Here is a 5900-nt window from a genome sequence, read left to right as displayed (position 1 = left end):
AGAGAGAGAGAGAGAGAGAGAGAGAGAGAGAGAGAGAGAGACTCTGGCTTGAGGCTTCCGGTCCTATCTCTGCCCAGAGTAGTTGTGTGATCTGGGGCAGGTCATTTGACTTCTCTGGGTGCACTAGGCATGGTGCAAGAGCTTGGAGCTTGGATTTGATTCCCAGCTACACACTCACCATATCAGACAATTACTTCTCTCTCAGCCTCAGTTTCTTCACCTGTAAAATTAAGCTCATAAAACCTACCTCGTAGAGTCGTGACCATTAAATGCAGTAATGAAAAGCGCCTAGTACAGTGTCTGACACATGCGAGGCACTTTATACACGTGTATGTGTAGCTTCCCTTTCTCAGCTCCTCCTTCCTCTCCCCAGTCACTTGCCATTCTTAAAACGCACCCAGTAAAACAGGTTTGGCCCATGTCACTGCAGTATTGTGAACTTGGAGTGAGGAGGGGAACAATATAGTGATACAGAAGGTTAAGGGCTGTGAAAACATAATCTTTTTGTGACTAGGGGACTTAATCCTGTGACTTGGGGACTCTGGAGATTCTTTCTGGCTAGGCACTGAGGGCTCTGTGATGAGGTCTCGAGCCTCTATATGTGGAAGCTGTTGAAAATCTGGGGTAGGCTTCCCTGGTGGCGCAGTGGTTGGGAGTCCACCTGCCGATGCAGGGTACGCGGGTTCGTGCCCCGGTCCGGGAAGATCCCACATGCCGCGGAGCGGCTAGGCCCGTGAGCCATGGCCGCTGAGCCTGCGCGTCCGGAGCCTGTGCTCCGCAATGGGAGAGGCCGCAACAGTGAGAGGCCCGCGTACTGCCAAAAAAAAGAAAAAAAAAAAGAAAATCTGGGGTAGTGAAGAGGTGGCTGGCCTGCAGCTCTCCCAGTCTTCACTCCTCCCTTGGAGATTATGCCATGCCCAGGAAACCCCAGTGCTGCGGACTGGGGAAGCGGTTAGGATTCCAAGTACAGTGAACAGAGGTCAGAGGGCTGCTCTGGCTTGAGCCGCTGCCGGGCGGCGGCAGCACAGCACTTGCAGGCTGGAGCTGGGCCCAAAAGGCAGGCCTGAGTCAACATTGACCTTCCCTGGCTGGCCAGCCTAGCTCTTCGGCCTCTCATTCAGCTGGAGTGTTGACACAAGTGATTGAATGAGACTTATTATCATATTCTTTTCAACAACAGCCCCATTATCTTTCCCCTGGGGATTCACTGGGACCTGTAGTGTGGGAATGACAACAAGGGTGGGGAGCCCGGACATTTTGGCGTGTTCTGTGCACAGTGCCCCCTGCCCTGCACACTCAGCTTCTCTCTGGGCCACTCGAGTGCGTCCGAAGAACCTCGGGGTACTGCTCTACATCCCGGGGATGCTCCACACTTCCACACAGCGGCCCTGGGAAGGTCTTAAATAGTGCCTGTGGGCAGTGGCAGTAAGGGCCACAGCCTGGGTCTAGGCCCCATCCACCCTACAGGGGACAGCTGGGCAGAAGAGCAAATGAAATTCTCTTCAGGCCCTTCCCCTGGTATATTTCTAGGGGACAGGAAGAGTGCTGGGGTGCCACCTCTCATGTCACGTGAAGAGGGCAGATGGTAGGCCTGGACCCCTGGTGGAAGCTGAGGGAGGACAGAGCTCAGCCCCACACGAAGGATGAGCTGTGAGGGGACAGAGAGACAGAGGGCAGGGGCCTCCGAAAGGGGGAGGAGCCCCCCATCACTGAATTCATTGGAGCAAGGCGAGCAGGGCGTGGACCAGCTCCTGTCGGGAATGCCACCGAGGGATTGAAAATTGGGCAGGGGCGAAGGGGAGGCCATACCCCATCAGTAAGTCCCACAGGTGGGTGGCGCAGGTCAGGATGGGGTCTGGCAACATCTATTTGGAAAAGCCAGCTAAACTGCACGAGAGCAAGGATTTTGTTTTGTTCACCATGGTCCCCAGAGCCTGGAGCAGAGCAGATGCACAACAAATGAATTTATCAAATAAGTGAATGAATAATATAATTTCATATTTAAACTAACTCCAGAAACTAAAATTTGAGAAAGATCTTCCTGGCTGATGAGAATATTCCAATGAAAGACTGGCTTCTGTCCAGGATATTCTCAACCAGGGGCCTTCGAGGCACATTCCTCTTCACGGAAGGGTGTGGGATGTCAGTTCCCAAAGGGCGTTATGAAGAGGTTGGGCAGCAGACCTCGGGGTGAAAGGGCCCAGCTCTGGAGGTGGCAGGGTCCTCCATCAGCCCCTCTGTGACTGGATGGTGGCAGTAGTGGGGGTACCTTTGTAAGTGCTCTAGGACTCAGGGGCTTACCTCTATCTCGATGTCACAGAGCATCTTGCGTGGGTCTGAGAATGACAGGCTGGGGTGGTGGAAGGTGACAGCTAACTGCAGCCTTGTTCATATCTGGATCAGACTAACAGGGGTCTTCCCCTTCTTTGCTGCTGCGCTTGGGCAAATCACTTAATCTCTCTGAACAAGGGTTTTCTCATCTGCATAATGGGTACAGTAATAGGCCCACCTCACCGGCTTGCAGCGAGGATTCTGTGTGTGAAATGCTCAGCCCAGAGCCTGGTGCTTATACTAGGCACTCCCTGAGTGACAATTACTAAAAATACCCAAAACAGCCCCTCCAACTAGGACAGATGCTGTTTCTTTCCTCACTGTACCTGGAGAAGCTGGCAGAAGTGAATAAGTCCATGCCCCTGTTGGCCCCGGAAATGCTGAGGCTTAGAAAGGAAGAGTGGGCCAGGATCACAAGCGGAACTCAGGAACGCCTCGCCCCAGGTCCACACTGAGCCCGCACTCAGCCCTGACAAGCCGACGGTGCCTCCCTCAAGGGGGGCCTAGGCATGCACCCCACTCTCACTCTCTGGCCCTCAGAGGGAACAGGGCCCCAGGTGCAGCTGCCTTCTCTCTTCCCACTCGTCTAGGAATGGAGGGGAATCCCACCAGCCTCATCCTAACAGACAGTTTACATCCCAGAACTCACACAGCCAACCAAATCCTCCTCCCCTCAGAGTGGCTGCAAGCTCCTTCAGACTTGCTTTCTGGAAACCACCTTCCCAGCCTGTAGTGCGTTCTTGTGAATCCCTTCAGTGGGCTGAGTGTCCTCTCCTTGAAAGGAATTCGCTGTGTGGGAACAGCCAAAACTCACTGGAAGCCGGGTCTAGGCGGCAAGGCAACCTCGTTGGACACCAGCTCTTCTGGTGAAAAGCAGAGGCCACAGGTTAGGAAAACACTTGATGCTGGCCCAAGATGGGCCCCAAAGTTGATTCCCAGGAGGACTTCTGAAAGTCCTGGAGCACATCTATAACAGGCGGTTTCACTTCCAAGGGTCTGCCTCAAATGGCAGTGCTCACTGGAAAGTCTGTGCTCTGGTTTGAGGTTTAAGTGCAGATTCATTTCTCCATAGTTCTGGTTGGGGAACCAACAGCTTGGTGGCCCTGGAGCCCCAGGTCCTGGCGGACGGATGTCTCCTCCCCAAGAGGAAAAGCAGTTTGAGGGGGTGACCCACCCAGCACAGCTATCTGCTGTCCCTGTTATAGACCCTGGACCAGCTGAGCCACAGTGCCTGGTCTGGGGGCCCTCACCACCCAGACCCCATGGCACCGTGGGACACTAGTACAGGCCTGCCGGTTGCCTGACTTGAGGCTGAGACCCTACTGAGGGGACGTGGACCTATGCTGGAGAAAATACCCTCCTGCTGTTTCTGTGGCTCTTTCCATGTGTGCCAGGCCCTGACATCACAGCTGCCAAGGCAAGCTCCTTAGAACACCCCACCACCACCACTGCAGGGCAAAAAAAAACAGACAAACAAGCCCTGGTTCCAAACAAAGTAAGGGTCAGACTGCAAGTCAAGACAGCGCCAGTCTCCCTTGGCCTCTGACTCACAGATCAGCCCAGGAAAGAACCTAGTAATCTTGATTGAGGGAGCTGGCCCTGGCCCATCCCCTTCTACACAGACTGCCCAGCCCCCTTCCTGTTCACAGAGACCCCTGGGAAGGAGATTAACAATAGCCCGAGTCCCTCTGAGTGGGCATGGTGGACGGAGCAGGGCTTTGGAACCAGATCTGTGTTTAAACACCAACTCGGTCATTTCCTGGTTCTGTGATCCTGGGTAAGTTATTCAGCCTCCCTGAGCCTCATCTGGATTTGTGGATAATAATAATAGCTCCTACCTCCCAGGCTCGTTGTGAGGATTAAATTAGTTGGCGCTTGGAAAGGGCCTAGCATGTAGTAGGTGCTCAAGAAAAGTTACTTTCCTTTCTCTCTGGAGTCTCCTGCTCCTCTGACATGATAGTCCCACCCCTCAGTGACCCCAGGCCTGTGGCTCCCTGAACTCTCCCACCACCTCCACCCTCAGTTTTACTGGGTGTGACAGCATTTCCTCCAGAAGCCTCTGCCAGGAACTGACCTGCTCCCCATCTGCCAGGCTCTGGCTGGAGGAAGCAGCCTCAGCAGGAGCTGTGCCGGGGGTGGGGCGGGGGTGGGGGAGCTTCCTTCTAAAACTGGTTGGGGCAGGGCTCTCCCCTCCCCTCCCCTCCCCTCCTCTCCCCTCCCCTCCCCTCCCCAGTGATGGGCATACTTCTCTGGTCCAGTCATGGGCCAGCCTGCTGGCTGGAAGGTGATGTCCTCGGCCATTCTCAGAAGAGGAATGTTCAAAGCATTCCTCGGTCGTAAAGGTGCATCCCAGCCTGAGAAAGACTCCTCAGCACCTCCCCCCACTGCGTTGGAGGGGCTCGGGAAGTGGAGGTCCCCCTGAGCCAGAGCTGGCGCCCTGCCTCTGCCCATTTCTACTTCAGTGGCCAAGGCCCACATCATTTCTGTCAGGCTAGGCAGAAGGAAAGGCAGGGACTGGCTCTCTGAAAGAACAGCATCCTCCTTCCTCCTCCAGGGTACCTTCTTTAGGGAAGGCTCTTTCACTAGGTGAGTGGATGCAAAGAGGTGGTGCTTCTCGGATGGCAGTTTTAAAGGCGGGCATGTCCTGATTTGATTTAACCTCATGGCTGACTCAGCACTCCCTCTCCCTCAGCCCCGAGGCCCTTGGGCTTGTCAGAAGGCGGGAAACTGGGTGAAAGATGGAGACCTAGGAATGGCAAGTGAGGGCCCCTGTCTGGGCATTCGTGTGTATGTCCAGGACATGGAGCTGGAGAGATGCAGGGGATGCTTGGGTCTCAGGTGATCGACACCCAGTGACCTGGCAACATCGGATACTTAAGTGGGTGAGTATCTCTTAGGAAACTCAGTGCTCGTGGATCACTCTTTTCTTTATTTAAAAATATTTTGTTTTCTTTAGAAAGCCAGTTCATTAAGATGCAACTTAGGAACAGCCAAATGGAAGAGATGCATAATGCATCATCTTGAAGGAAAGTTCAGAAGAGTAGAAAGATGGGGTAGGAGGAAGTCACCTGGAACCCCACCAGTCAAACACAACAACAATGAATATTTTGCTGTATTTCCTTCAAATATTCATTATATTCATACTGCATTTACAAATTAGTCTAGGTGAAATCTTTAGAAAGAATTTCCTACTCCTAACCTAGGCCTGCTTTGGACAAAGAAAACCTTGATAGTTTAATTTGTCCTCGGGACCCATGGGTGTGGATAGGTTTGGGCCCCAGCAGGTCAGGGGCTCCAGGAGAGCCCATCAAACTTGGGCTCGCCATAGTCACTCACACCAGACCTGGGGCAGGGGATGGCCAGACTAGGGGTTACCCTCTCTCCTGCCCCCCACCATCACTCCCACCAGCTTTATTATTTTTACCTTTCACATTTAGAGCCAGTTAGTTTGGGGATATGATATGAATTCATTTTTCCAGACTCCTTTTTTTTTTCATATGGATATCTAATTGCTTCACCTACATTTATGGAAAAGATCATCTGTTCCCTACCATATTGCAGTGTCACCT

General features: G+C 53.3%; 1 protein-coding gene across 12 annotated transcripts in view; it reads left to right on the top strand.

Annotated features, from left to right (window-relative positions):
• The window catches only part of PAK6 (p21 (RAC1) activated kinase 6), a 33955-nt gene that overhangs the window by 11977 nt on the left and 16078 nt on the right, over positions 1-5900 (top strand). For 2 of the 12 annotated variants that reach the window (XM_089907370.1, XM_089907371.1), the window contains exons 3-4: positions 3981-4108; positions 5024-5213. The exons of 8 other annotated variants lie outside the window; for them this stretch is intronic. The gene's annotated coding sequence lies outside the window, so the exon portion shown is untranslated. The remainder of the gene's footprint in view (positions 1-3980; positions 4109-5023; positions 5214-5900) is intronic. 2 more of the 12 variants (XM_089907378.1, XM_089907372.1) reach the window with 2 other exon arrangements.

This window comes from Delphinapterus leucas, chromosome 2, assembly GCF_059928025.1.
Source record: "Delphinapterus leucas isolate spDelLeu-1000000601 "Yukka" chromosome 2, BTC_Dleu_Yukka2, whole genome shotgun sequence".
Taxonomy (NCBI): domain Eukaryota; kingdom Metazoa; phylum Chordata; class Mammalia; order Artiodactyla; family Monodontidae; genus Delphinapterus; species Delphinapterus leucas.
Note: the sequence above shows the minus strand (reverse complement) of the source record. Positions and strands in the feature narration are given on the sequence as shown.